Here is a 15,159-nt window from a genome sequence, read left to right as displayed (position 1 = left end):
AATGAGTCTGTTAATGTGTTTATGTTTCTGGAAATATGTTGATATTGGATAAAATCGAACTATCTTTCCAAAATATTGACCCTTAAGAACATACGATAGATAACTGGATTCCGCACGGAATAGATGCCGGTGAGCTGTAGAATGACGAGTTGTGAGTCTAGCTTGATGACAAGTCGGCGTATGCCATGCACAATGGTATTAGAGAGGAGCTCTATCAACGCGATGTATTCAGCGATGTTGTTCGTTGATCGACCAATACATACCCCTCTGAAACTCACTAACTCGCTGCTTGGATCAAAGATGGCCCAGGTCGTAGAAGATAGGTTCCGTGAACTACGACTCGCTCCGTCGGCATATCCAACACATGATTCCAATAGGTTCGACATCTACAACAAATGCAAAAGTGGATTACCTAACCAAAACAATTACTCTTAGCAAAAACAAAAATGTAACAAAAGCATATGCAGAGGTTATTACACTGAGTCAAGCATAGTAACGCTTAAGGTACAACCCATTTCGGGGTTGCTACAGTGGAATCCCATCATAATCCACTAACTCGTATGCCCCTTTTGCTAATGCACGCTTAACAATATAGGGGCCCATCCATAAATACTGGAACTTACCTGCTCCCAACTTATCGGACTCCTAGTCGTAAAGTAAGACCAGGTCACCTTCTGAGAAGACACGGGGTTTGACGTTCTTGTCAAACTGTGCCTTGACTCATTTCTTATGTGCTTCATTAGCCAAGGCGGCATCACGACAGGTTTCATCCAATTGGATTAATTCCAAGAAATGAGCCTCCTCTTCTGAAGTTCCAGGGAGAAGGTCGATTGCGAGTTTCAAGGACGAGATTTCGCACTGAACTGGTGAGATTGCTTCTAGGCCATATACCAACTGAAAAGGTGTAAACCCGGTCACATTCCTCACCGATGTCTGGTATGCCCACAAGGCTGAGTACAGGATCAGGTGCTAACTCCGTTTATGGACTCCAATCATCCTTTGCAGCATGTGCTTCAGGACTTTGTTGATTGTTTCAACTTGCCCGTTAGCTTGCGGATAATACGAAGTAGAGCTGTCATGGGACAGTCCTAATTTGGCAGCCAACTCAACCATCACGTGATTGCGAACATGCGATCCATGATCTGTGACTATAGCTTGTGGAACACCGAATCTAAAGACTACATGATTGAAAAAGAAGAGAGCAGTCGTTTCGCCGCTGTTGTTCAATGTAGGAATTGCCTTGGCCCATTTCGTAAAATAGTCAACTGCGACTATGATATACCCATGCCCCCTGGCCGAGGTGGGGTTACATGTCATGAAATCTATACTCCGTTTGGCGAATGGCCCAACAACAACTACTGGCTGCAGAGGTGCGGGAGGTATTCTCATTTTGCGATCGAAGATTTGACAAGCATGGCAACTTCTGACTGCGGTTATGCAATCTTTGAACATTGTTGGCCAGAAGTATCCTGCCCATAAAATCTTTTGCGCCGTAGTGTAACCAAATTGATGCCCCCCACATGCGCCTAAATGACAATCATTCAAGACTTTTTCGGCCTCCTCATGGGTGAGGCACCTCCGCGGAACTGTATTGATACCACGACGGTAAAGCGTATCACCGACGATCATGTAGTCTTTTGCTTGGTATTGAATACGTTGTTGCTTTGAGCAGGAGGTATTGGTCCTATATGTTTGGGTTTGGAGATAGATGATTACATCTCCATACCACGGATCGCTTGAAGATATCAGAAACAAAGATTCATCCACGATTGCTTCTGTTGATGTTGAATCGTTTGACGACAATGGGAAGTCACATAGTAACTCCACAAACACCAGGGCTTTCTTCGATTTGGATTTTATCAATTCCAGATCAAACTCTTGTAAAATTGCTATCCATTTGGAGTCTTTGCCCCCCAGTAACTGTCGTGACAAGATATAAGTCATGGGGTTGCAATCTGACAAAATGGTAGTTTTTCGAAAGAGGACATAGTGTCGAAATATTTGTATCGCTTGAACAACGGCGAAAGATAGCTTTTCAAAATAGGAGTATTTACTTTCCATATCATTTAAGTTTCAACTTAAATAATAGATAGGATGTTCAATTCTGCTTTCTTCTTGAACTAAAACCATTGCTATGGTCGTATCTGTTGTAGCCAGATATAGGTTAAAGTCTTTTTGATAATCAGGAGCGTACATTAATGATGCCTTTATTAGGGATTCCTTTAAAGCATCAAAGGAAGCTTGCGCGACGTGATCCCAGATGAAGGGTACTTATTTTCTCAATAGACACATATAACTTTTAGCAAGTTCGGTGTAATTTGGAATGAACCTCCTCAGAAAGTTTGCTTTCCCTTGGAGTTTCTGAATCTGAAGCAAATTTGAAGGTGGATGCAAATCAATGATTTCCTTAACCTTACACGAGTCGAGATGAATCCCATCCTTTGAGACTACATAGCCAAGTAAACAACCAAAACCAACACAAAACACACATTTGTGTAAATTGAGTCGTATCTTATAGTGTCGGCAACGTAGAAATATCGCTCTCAAATGCTACAGATGATCATTCTACTTTCGTGAATGAGCTGGAAGATCATCGAGATATGGTTGAACGATGTTTTTGATGTCATGGAAGGCATAATACATTGCCCTCTGAAACGTTGCCCCTGTGTTCTTTAAACCAAAAGGTAGCTTGCGGCATGCAAATGTGCCCCACAGACAAAGAAATGTAGTCTTTAGTTGGTCCTATGGGAGGATATTTATTTGATTATACTCAGAAAATTCATCCATAAATGAGAAGATTTCACATCCGGCACATTCATCAATTATCTGGTCGATAAAGGGTGTAGGGTAGTTGTCTTTTGGACAAGATTGATTTACATCCCTATAATCGACGCACACTCTAATCGTTCCTTGCTTTTTCATTACAAGAACAATATTCGATTCCCAATCGGTTAGAGGAAGGGGGTAAATGGAACCAGCATGGAGAAGTTTTTCAACTTCTGCCTTGATGGCAGTGGCTTTCTTGGGGTGCACCTGTCTAAGCCATTGTCATACTAGTTTGACATCTCGATACATCTTAATTTTGTGTTCAACTATGCTCGGGTCAATGCCTGGCATTTCATCATATGACCAAGCAAAGACATCTCTAAACTCGCGAAAAAGAGCGTAATATATTTCCAGTTCAGAAGAAGAACAAGATTTGCTTACATGAATATTCTCTACAACCTTTGTTTTGGTCGAGATATTTATGGCGATAGTCTCTTCAATATTGGACAGGTTTTGCTTGGAATCCATTGTATTTACAGTATTTGATAGAAAATCAAAGAATGAAGGATGATTAAGGTCGCTAGAACAATCTTCTTTATAATCTGGAAGATGGGAATGATGGTGGTAATCTTCCCATGGTGCCCCATCAATCATCATTGACTGAATAATTCCTTCGTCTGTAGAATGTACTTGTGACCAAGGATCTGAAGGGGTACCATATTCCTCAGACCTATCTATCCAAACGCTCGATGAGCGTTGATTTTGGTTCACCTCCCACGCCGAAAACATTGATTGCTACAATATTTCTATTAGGCTTGGAGGCAATACCTGTTAATGATCCATGCTAATATCTTTTTTGAACATCTTTTGAATAGAAGATACCATATTGTAGGTTCTCACCATGGCCACTTCCGTCAGATTTTTTGGAGGTGGTAGGGCAAAATTCCCCATCAATGTAGGGTCTTTTAGTAGGCCTACTCCGATATTTTGAAGTGACTAAGGGCTTCCATGGATCATCGGAATACTTCCTGTAACTTGTGAACTGTTGGGGAGAAATGTTTGTTGGTTGATGATTGTAATTCCTCCTTGGAAGGGAAATGCAATCTTCCTGAAGTACGTTGACACAACGGCATCCATAGCATATATCCAGGGCCATCCCAGTAGGATGTTGTAATCGAGGTTTCCATTGATAACTTCAACATCAATTTCTATTGTTTTGCCCCCCAGTTCGACTTGCAAGTTACTTAAAATCCCATATGGGGTGCATGTTCGTCCATCAAATGCTTTTAATGTCGTTGACGATCGTGACAAGGGTGTAGAGCCTAAAGTTTTCCAACAACTCATCGACATAATACATGTAGATTCCCCCTAATCAATAATTGTTAAATGAACAGTTTTGTTGAGGGCTTTCACTTGAATAAGGAAAGCTAGTTGAGTTGGTAACTGAGGATCATATGCCTTATGATTAAAGGCCACAAGCTTGGAATCCGCTGGGTCAATCCCACCTATTGCTTATAATAAAGACTGCTTTTGGTAGGGGCAATTTTGCAGTACCTCAAGTGTCTACATAGCGGACGGCGATTGGGCCAGGTCCTCTACTATATTATAATGTTGTGCTGCTCTGGCACAAGGATTAAATGTCGATTTGTGTACTACTCCCTTTGGCGGTTTTATTGTTAGCTCAAGAATGATGGGTGGCGCAACTTCGGTTGAAGTTGTTGTCAAACTACTAGGTTGATCATTAGCCTTATTGTTCGACAGTTGTGGATTCTCGTAATCTTTGTTCCTTGTCAATATTAATGCATCATTTTTTTGTTTCAAAATGGACAACATAAGCACTTGGGATGGGGAAGCATTGTCACTAGCAACCAGATTGGTTCCTGGGTTTGGAAACGGATCAGTCAATACTGCCGAGGTTTTTGAACTCTTCAAGAATTTTCTAAGCTCAGCTTTATGTGGACAATCTTTCATCCAATGATCCTCATTGCATATAAAGCATGGATGACTTGGTTTCCTATCTCCAGAAGGGTTTGCAGAAGATTTTTCAGGAGACGACTCCTCCTGTTTCTTCTTCTTCCCTTTCTTTTTCTTCTTGCCTCCTGGTTGCTTCAGTTCTTTGCCTTTGTTAGTCGACACGGCAGTAACCTGCAAGGTGAGAAGTTCTTCATTTTCATTTTGATATATGCGAAGATTCAAAATAGGATGTGAGGACTCAACTTGTCATCTGGACCTCCTTCTAGCGCCAGAAATGTTAACGGTGCTAGACCCACCAATATGTCAGGGGATCTCCCCAGTAAGAAGTACCAACGAGACCTCATACCGTTCGGTGTAGGATTCCCATAAATTCATCGTACAGTATCATCTTAACCACAGTTGCATGCAGAGGCAAGCAGGATTTCCTTGTTGGTAGCGAGGTTGTGACCAACGTAGCAAACCAAGGAAGGTGCATGAAGGGTTCTAACACATGGAAAGTGGAATGAGTGTGCCCCTTGGAAACTTGTGGAAACACGCATCTTGGAAGGGAACACACAAGCAAAGATACCTCACAAGCTGGAAGTCAAGTGAACCAACAATCCAAAGTGATGGTTAATCCAATAGCACATCTGAACAAGATTCGTACATACATATACAGAAAGAGTCCATACATACATGCGTAAGAAAACAGATACATATATCATTAGTGTAACCAAGAAAACTGAAATACAATAACAACATATGCATGAAACGTGTTGGGTTTTTTATATTAATAAAGTGAAAGTTCCAATCATACATGCAACCATGACCAACCACTAGTTCCAACAGCGGAATGTTACAGTCACTGTTTCCTGCTCCTCCAAAGAGATATACTAGCTCTACATTGTGGAGAAGCCAAGGCTCATTACAATACACTTCAAGCTTTCTCTAAGATACTCCTATTGGAAGCTTTGCTCCCAAAACCCCGTACAATGAGTTATGAGGTTCTATAAATAGCAAAGGGTGGGGTGACCCTTAACATTCCCCTTTGTGACTCTTTACCTACCCTCGTGACTCTTCAACTACTACATCATTGTTACATTCGACAATCGACACTTGGCCTTTCACTTTTACAAGCTGTTACATTACAATCTGCACATGTACCCATGTGAGACAAAATAGGCTTGAGCAAGCCATGCATGCTATCACTAATACTTGGACAACTGTGGGAAGACCAACTCCTTGACATCCTCGCGATGATCGACAGTGACGAATTGATGCCAAGCTTGGTAGTTTGTGATGGTGTCCACGTGCTCAATGGTGACATCCTGCTAAAAGCAAACTCTCACCTCCGTTGCATCTAGGTACACTAATTTGGTACATTTTCCCAACTCGTCTACTAATTTCATGCGCATCATTGTCTTGAGTGCAGCTGGACCAACAACATACTAATGCATCGTGTCTGCACTAATATCCAAGTCTGCATTGGTGGCTACATGCATCAACTCATCAAAGTACATGTCTAGCTCCATTCGGACTTGGTTCTTCGACTTCGCCTTGGTGAGTGTGCCAATAGATGGGATCACATGCGCATGCACAATGACATCCATGCTTCTAAATACCCATGCATGCGAAGCCTACAAACTGGTGATGAGTTGTAGGAGTTCCTCATAATTCGAAATCTAACTCTGGATGTGTGCCTTCAACTCTACCAACTTTGGCTTCATCATCTTTGGCAAATTCAATGGGTCTCCTTTGTATCTCATTTTCCATTTCTGCATGTGGTCAATAGCAGTGTGCAGATTTGAAAAGGTGCGTGCTCTCCTAGCACATCACTGCTGCCAACCGTTGATATGGACAACTGCCTTATGCACGGTGTTGAATCTGGAATACAACATCCACATGACTGTTTTGAGGGACGATACTTCATCCAGTATCACTCTCTTCAACTCTGCTTTGGTGGATGATGTAACTTGTTCTCCTCCCTGCTTAGCTACTTGTAACTCCATGGCCATGCGCTCATTATCTGCTATGAAGAATCAAAAACTCGAGCTGGTGGCCTTGGCATATGCTTTGGTAGCATTGGCCAATGATGTTGGATGCTTGTGCACATCATATACGATCACTCATTCTGCAAACTACGCAAGGAATGTGTGGACATCTGGAGTAGGCACTATGTACAATTGCACAACTCTATGTTACGACTTGTTGAAAGATATGTTGTGCATCTCTGCTTCCAGATTGTCTTCAAGGATCTTTGTGTTTCCTTGATTGCTTGGGACTTGCTCTGCTTCTGGATATGGTGAAGCCGACGGGGAAACCTCTTGGTTATGAAGCATGAGGTATGTATCCTTATCTAACTCTCACTGCACCAAATCTGTATCCATCTACTCTAGAATTTGTTCAATCTCTTGAGCTAAGTCTTGCTACTGTGACTACTAACCATGTATACTCTATTCTAGCTACTCGGATGAGTCTATAACCTGTATGGGCACAGTTTCTGCAATCTCTGCATGGTGCACCTCCTATTGTGTTTGTCCTTGTTGGGCTTCCTTCTCCCTTCTGCGCAACTCCTATTCTTCCTGAAGTTGTTGCTTCAACTCTTGCAACTCCTTCACTGCTTCCTCCATTCTCCATTTATCTCTTCGCCTTTGCACGTTCCACTTGTAGTGATGTCACCTCTTAGCCTCAATCTCCAAAGTTTCTTTCCTCACAAGTGGATCTGCTTTGAACTTGTGGCTTTGTTTTTCCTTTGTGCTCTCATCAACCTTTCTCTTACCTTTGTCATGCGCAGTTCTGTCAACCTCTGCTGCTGATGATGATGGTGCTCTTTGAGATGTTGCTTCGTGCCGCTTTGCTAACCATTCCATAGCTATGCCAACCGATTCATTAAGCCTGGAGAAGTTGTGACAATATATCTATGGGTCTTCCTCTGGCCAATGACATGCCCTGTGGATCCACAGAAATTGCACTCTCGCACAGTGGTCCTTTACAAAACAATGTGGGTCATACGGATTGAAACTTTTGGTGCCAAAAGTGAATCTTTTGAACTCCTTTGTCTCGGCATCAGCGTGCTTGAGATTCTGTATCTCGTATAACCCAATCCGCAAAGGAAGAGTGGGCCAAGGTGCCTTCTTCTTCCTGTGTAGTCTAGCTGACAACCCTGTCGAGATGTGATACGACACTTCTTGCATGATGAGTTTGTCCATGGAAAACTTCAGTAAAACATGCGGAGGCTTCTCCACATTGTATATGCATATCAAGGTGCCAAGGGGTGAGGCATACCAATCTGCTATGTCGATCAATGCCTCCATTGGTTCTTGCAACATGCAAGGTGGATCCTACTCAAATATCATTTTGTACTCTGGGGTGACAAAGTGGTTTGACAACTGTGTTATGACTCCGTGGAAGTTGCATTCGGAGAACAATCTGCAATAAGTGTGCACAGCGGTTTCCGAAGGTGTCCATGCCCACTTCAAACTTGGGAACTGCTGGCAGGCATAGATTGCATACATTATATAAGAAGACATTTATATCTCTACTTGTCGACCTTTGGGTGGATTTCGGGCTCCTGTCCCCTGTTCCTTCAACCTGAGAGCCAACATGTTGAACCAGTTGCATGGCCTTCCTTCGTTCGCCAGTTGTTCTAATGCAATCACCTAACTCTGCGGGAAGGTCTCTATGCTCTCTTGGTCGTATAAGCGACATGAAAAACTAACCAAGTACTGATATTCCTTCCGCAATATCTTTGTCTTGTAAACCAGACTGGGTGTTGTCCTTAACTTGGTTGGCTCTTTCACCAAACTCTTCAAGACATCTCTTGAGTTCGCGCTGCTGCGTGTGATGAAGGGTTTGTCCATTGTGATCACTAGATGTGGCCAATGATACATCTCGTGATAGTACTTCTCCCTAAAGGTAGCAATCTCTATCCCGCTGACACTGCTCAACATCATCATCTCAGGATCAGTGTGTGAAACTATCCAATGTATCATTTCCGCGCATCAAAATGCGGGATACCTGCATGGAATCCAGTACAAGCCAGACTTGTGGATGTTGACATAGACCCTGCTATCTTCCAGATCTTCCTCAAATGTGCCTACGAATTTGTTATTGATGTCCTGCCATTTCATCTTGATTTCTCTATCTATGACGAGATTGGTGTCTTCGTAAATGGGCAAGCCCATAGACACTTGTTCAACTGCATCTCTAGTTTCACTTCCAACGGTGTCCTTTGACCCTGCTCTCTTGGATGCCATTGTACCTGTACTACTGAGAGACGGGCGAACACCTACTATACCTGGGGATATAGCGACACTCCTCACAAGAAATCTGTTAGTTAAAAACCAAAACAAATTTGAGGACTGACATGCAACATACCTAGGTGACTGGCAGTAAATATTATAAAATTTTCATCAGTAGGTTGGGAGACTAACTGCCAAAACTACACAAGGCACATTCCGAGCTGTTAGGAAGCTGACTGACTGTAGGAACTATGCAATGGACACTCCAGCCTTCCTGTTGAGGGCTGAAACTACGCAATGCGCAATTTTAATCAGCGAGGAGATGTATGCCTAGAGACTGCATTGCGTAATTTTTTGGGTCAGTAGGGCATTGCCTCCCAGAATTGCATAATGAAAGCCTGGAGGTTAGTGTTGGCTAGGATTGAGCAATTTTTGGATGGAAGGTAGAGTCTTGACTTCCAGAAATGTGCAAATCTATTCGAGTGAGGCAAGGTCCCAGCCAAGGCAGCCCAGACCTGCCGACGAGCGACTGAAAACATGAAGAGGTTTGAATGCATGGCGAGATTGAGTGTAAGCAAGAGTGAATGATCACTTGCAAATAGTAAATGCATGATTCAAAAAAAGGAACTCTTGCATGTGTGTGAAACGAGTCGCTGCAATGACGACTGTCAGTGAAAAATAGTGTCATGCATGCGACAGCAGTGAGATGCAAACAAAAACTGAAATTGTGCTTCTACAAGCTAATATACATTAAAATTACAGGATGAGTTCAAGAAAACCAAGCAAATAGCATTCATAGAAAGTGAAATATGAAAAGCGACAGAAAAGCAACAAATGACATGAAAAGCAGACTTACCCTGAAATAGCTGAGTCGAATGTGCCAAAGACTCCTAGATGTGTTGTAGGATGTCAGAGCTCGAAGATCGATATGAGGAATGAGCTCTACAGAGTCGAATAATTAATTTTGAGGCTTATGACGTGCATGCCACAAATCTAGGAAAAAGTGACACTTGGAGGGAGGTTTCTAAAACAATCTTTGCATGTAATCTCCAGCTACTAAAAATAGATCCCTATAATTTAGGGATGCTTTTTGCATGTTTCTTTTTGCTATTTCGGGAAAAAACAGTGTATGCATGCAAATCATTATTTCTCAGTCTCGAAGGGAACCGCTAAACCTGAAGGCACATGCAATAGTCTGTAGGCCTGGGAAAGGGATTTGCGTAGTTTTTGGGTTGAGCAGGGCCAACTGTCCCTTAGGCATTGCGCAATTTCTGGGTCAGCAGGTCACTGCCTCCCAGAATTGCGCAATTTTTGGGTTGAAGCCGAGTAACTAGCTGGATTGCGCAGTTTCCTGAGGGAGGGATGCCTGGCTGGATTGCATAATTCTAGAGCTCAGCAGGTAGCCCAACAGGATTGCGCAATCTATGGAGGGAACGCTGGTTCCCCTCCAGAATTGTGCAATTTTCTGAATGAGTATCTCAGCCAGAAAATAATCAAAGTCTGGAAAGGTAGCCTGTGATGGGAGGCAAGCAAGTTGACATGCACAGGTTGGCAAGCCTTTGAAACTTAGCTTAAGCCTATGTACTTGAAAATGCAAGACATGCTTCTAAGGATGGTTGATAGGCAGGCTCCAAAACAAGGCTATGGCAAAATTTTGGAGGGTGGTTATAGCTGCTACAACACATTTTTAATATTGGAATCATTAACTACCATTCTACACGGACATGCATTAGATTTTTTAGAGTGGTAATTATGGGTGGAGGATGTTTCCATCCCTATCCCATCCTAAGGGATTCAAACAAAAGGAAAATAATCCTAGGAAGACAAAGTGGAGATGGCGCCATCATCGGAAGAGGGAGGAGGTGGAATAAGAAACCAAACCACCACCTAATAGATGAAAGGATATCATTGGATAAAGGGAACAGACAACATGCAAAAAATATAGCAGGGATTAGAGGAGCAAAGAAGAAGATGGGCGTCAAGCAATTAGCAAGAAGGGGGAAATAATTTTGTGTGGAATGATGGATGGAGACACTCTCTTAAGTAGCCTATATAGAAGGAGAGTAGTCTTTGAGTAGTAGTGGAGGGAGTTGGTAATGAAGTTGGGAAAAGAAATAGCAAGGAGCTCAAAGAACCAAATGGAAAGACTGAACTGTACTAAACCTTAGGCTCAAGCCCTGTGATTGAGATAAAAGGAGCGAGGAAGTCACTATGGCACCTATTTCCAGAAGGAAGTGAATAATTCTTTGGGGTAGTGAACTCCACCTATTGAGCATGTGACCCTATCCTTGGTGTAATTCCCTTAAACAAGCATCCCCTTAGAATTCAAATCTAGCTCAGAGGTGGTTAGCTGCAAGAAAGTTACAATGTAACTGGCATATGGTTGGACGGAGAGTTGAAGCCCCTTCTTCACTTGCCAACCATTCCAATTGATTCAAATAAGTATAAAATGATGTACATTTTGTTTTCGAGTTGTGGAAGCCTTACTCTGATGATGAATGTTATTATAGTCATGCATATTCATGTGTGAATGTTTGAATGATGTTGAATAACCTTATTGCTAGCTATTTTAGATATCATGTTTTTAATGATTGGTAGCGCCTTGGATTTGCTACTTTGCTTATGAGTTGTTAGTTATTTGTATGCTTGTAGGTGAATGCCTACATGGTTGCAATGGCAGGTTCATATCTTATGAAAATGGTTGAAAACTGTAAATTTCTGCAATATTTCCTTCTCACTATTGCTTGGATGATAACTTTGAATTATTCATTCACAGTTCCTTGGAAATCTCTTTTGAAAAATTTGGTGCTCTGGACAGATTTTGCCGACTTAAGAAATCTTATAAAATTCCTTGGATTTTCCTCTCTTCCCCTTCCCCTTCCGCTTCCCCTTAGTGTTTCTGGAAGAAATCTAGTGAATCTGAGCATCCAAGCAAACAAGGAAAATTTCATTTGGTATGTGTTGGATTTCATGAAGACCATAATTTTTGGGTGAGTGTATTTCATACCTAAGGATCTAGGGTGGGCCTGACTTGAGGTGTTATTTTGTATGAGGACCAAATCTAATCCGAACCACATTTCCTCGCCAAAATGCAGTTACATCTGAGAGTCACGGTATCTAGAAGTGAGCGAGATTAAGAATATACGAAAAGGAACATAACCATCTGATGACAAATTAAGGTTGGAGGCACTAGAGATTTGGGCATTCAAGCTCCAAGAGTGGAAAAGGTGCATGATGTAGGAGCATCTTCATAAAATCTATATCAAAGAAGAAGTATTGGGGAAAAAACTAGATTTTCTAAAAATCATGGCACAGAGAACTCAAGATATTAGAGAAACGAAAATGATACAAAGTATTCCCAATTGGTAGTATTCTTTTTTCCTTTATTTCTTCATTCTACTTGTACATTGTCCCACCATAATGTAGCATGCCCCTTTAGTTTGGTTATTGAAAATTTCATCTTCTTATTTTCAGCTACATTTTCATAATCGAATTATTTATCCATTACACTAATCCAATCAATTAAATCATCAATATTTAGGCCTTCCTCATACATGAGCACTTCCATCTTTAGTCTGTTTCTCAGATTAGAAATTGTCTTTATTATTTTTTCTTTTGGAGTCTCTGGTTCAAATTCCAATTCTTCTTCTTCTTCCACAATTTGTTCACAAGACTCAATCTTTCTTTTCAAGATCAATTTGGGGTTTTTCAGACAAAAACCCTCATTGTCCCCAAAGACAACCTCTTTCTCTTTATCTAAATGTTGTTCACGCATGACAATTTCTTCAGTATTTCGCTCTGTCATAATCTCCTTTTGAAAATCCTCTTATGTAGTAGATATCATTGGATAATCTATCTCTTCTCTCATCAACACTTCACCAGAAAATTTATTAACCATCGTATTATCATGATCATTTAAACAAAATTTATTTTCTAAAGGCAAGTCAATTACCTCATCAATTATCTTTGTCTCCTCGGGTAATGTATCTTTTTCTTCGTCTTCAGTTTCTTGTTTTAAAACTCCTTTTCACTCATCATTAATGTTTGACTACTAATCTTTGTCATTATACCGTCATATTTTAATGTTAGCAACGTGTGTTTCTTGCCATCATTTTCAAAATTTTATGTGTTTCTCCCCCCATCATGCATTGCTTTGTTGTCATACTGCCAAGGTTTTCCTAACAAAACATGACATACTTCCATGGGAATGACATCACAAACCTCTTTATCTTTGTAGAGTCCTATCTGAAACTCTACTTCACATTGTTCATTAACTAGTATCCGATGTCCCTTCTATAACCATGATACTTTGTAGGGAGTGGGATGTATGGTTTTCTTTAGTTTTAACTTTTCTACCATTTCTGTAGATACTAGATTATCAGTACTCCCACTATCTATAATAACTTTACAATATTTTCCCCTTGATTTACAAATAGTTCTAAATAATGTTTTTCTCTGTGTAGGTTTCCTTTACTTCTTTGGTAAATTTAATAAAGCTATTTTCATCATTAAAAATTCTTCAGTTTCAGGTGCATTCTCATGTACAAAGGATTTTATACTTTATGTATCAGTGTATGAAATATGTGTGCTTCCTTGACTATAAGACTTCTCTCAACATTCATTAGATTTATGACCAATAGCATTACATGTGTGACATCTAACAACAAATTTTCCTCCTCTACCTCCTTGATATGGCCTTCTCCCTCTAGAATATCTTCCTCTTGATGGCATTTCTCACTAATCAGAACTATTGGCTTCTTCCCTTTAGACTGGAAATCTTCTACTTGATTGTCCTTTACCTAATTGTCCTCTGCTTCTTATTGTATTATTCTAGTTTTTTTTCCAAAACTTCTTAGATATAGATTTTATCAATTTTATGAAGATGCTCCCGCATCAATGCACACACCTATGGAGCCCTGGATGACCACTGGCTCAGATACCATGTGAGTTGGTCTAATCACTTTTGAGTGTGAGTTGTATCTAGGAGTGGCAAGGGTGCAAACCCTTGTGGAGTTCTAGATAACCACTAGACTGGATTAGTGGTGAGTCGGATATCATCCAGTGGGTATCTCACTAGATATGTTATGCAAGTGTGGATCCAGAGATCCAAAGGTATGAAAGTCTAAAAGAGTGAATAATGTCGAAACCCTTGTATTTCCTATGAACTAGATATAATGTAAAACTGTTACAAAAGATAATGGGGAAGGGCCAGGTGAAGCCTGCATCTTGTGTCGACATGGAAATGCCACATGGGCCTTATCAAGAACGAGAGGAAGCACATAGATACACAGTGAAAATGTGGACTTGTGTTATGTTGGTGTTGTAGTACCATGTGGAGCACACATGGATGCCATGACATGACCAACTGCTCACCACCCCTTACATTTGTTCATTTTTTAATGTCAGAAGCGATGACAACCTCGAGCAGCATGACTTGGATGTGGAGGCAGGGCCCTTTATAATGACTTTTCCAGGTGACAAGGAGGCCACGTGGGCACCACATGCTTCCATTGCTACCCACTTCCCGCCACTGGAATTATGGCATATTGTATGAGTGCATTGATGAAGAGGGGCAGATCTGGTTATGGTTCCAGGGCAGATCTGGTAGCGGTTCCAAAGCAAAACCCCTACTACCGCTCGTCACCCACTGCTCTCATATCTTTGGTTCACGTTGGGGTGGCCCACGTGCTCGGCAACATGACATGGACAAGGTTTCAGCATAGAACCCAAACACTTCTTACCACCAACTGCTTGGTTTTGGAGGCTTAAACAGCGAAGGAGAACAAACAATAAAGTGTCGGGCCATTCCAGCATGACGTGGGTCTATAGACCCCACCAAAATTGGAAAATTTGACGAAATGCAGATAATGGGAAAAGTCTCGCAAACGCAAGGAGTACCCTGTGAGCCCCACACATGAGACGTGGCAGTGGTCACGAGGATGCCACATAGGGGCTCCAATAATATGGAACTATTTATGATGGCATAGCACAACCATCTAGATTACATGTGGATGCCACATGGGACTCCCTTGCTGACATGGCACGCGGATTACCCTGTTGACGTGGCTTAAATTGACTAGTTAAATTTCAAATGAGTGTAATTTTTAATTGAAAGCTAGATTGAAATAAAATTTATATCATCAAAAATTTCTCCATAAGTTGAACCCAATGGTGGTATTTGTTTTGAAATTTGAAAAAA

The sequence above is a fragment of the Pinus tabuliformis genome, chromosome 2_2 (assembly GCF_031772625.1).
Source record: "Pinus tabuliformis cultivar Carrire ecotype Pingquan chromosome 2_2, CPIR1, whole genome shotgun sequence".
Classification (NCBI taxonomy): Eukaryota; Viridiplantae; Streptophyta; class Pinopsida; order Pinales; family Pinaceae; genus Pinus; species Pinus tabuliformis.
The sequence above is the reverse complement of the archived record's forward strand: the minus strand, read 5'-3'. Positions refer to the sequence as shown.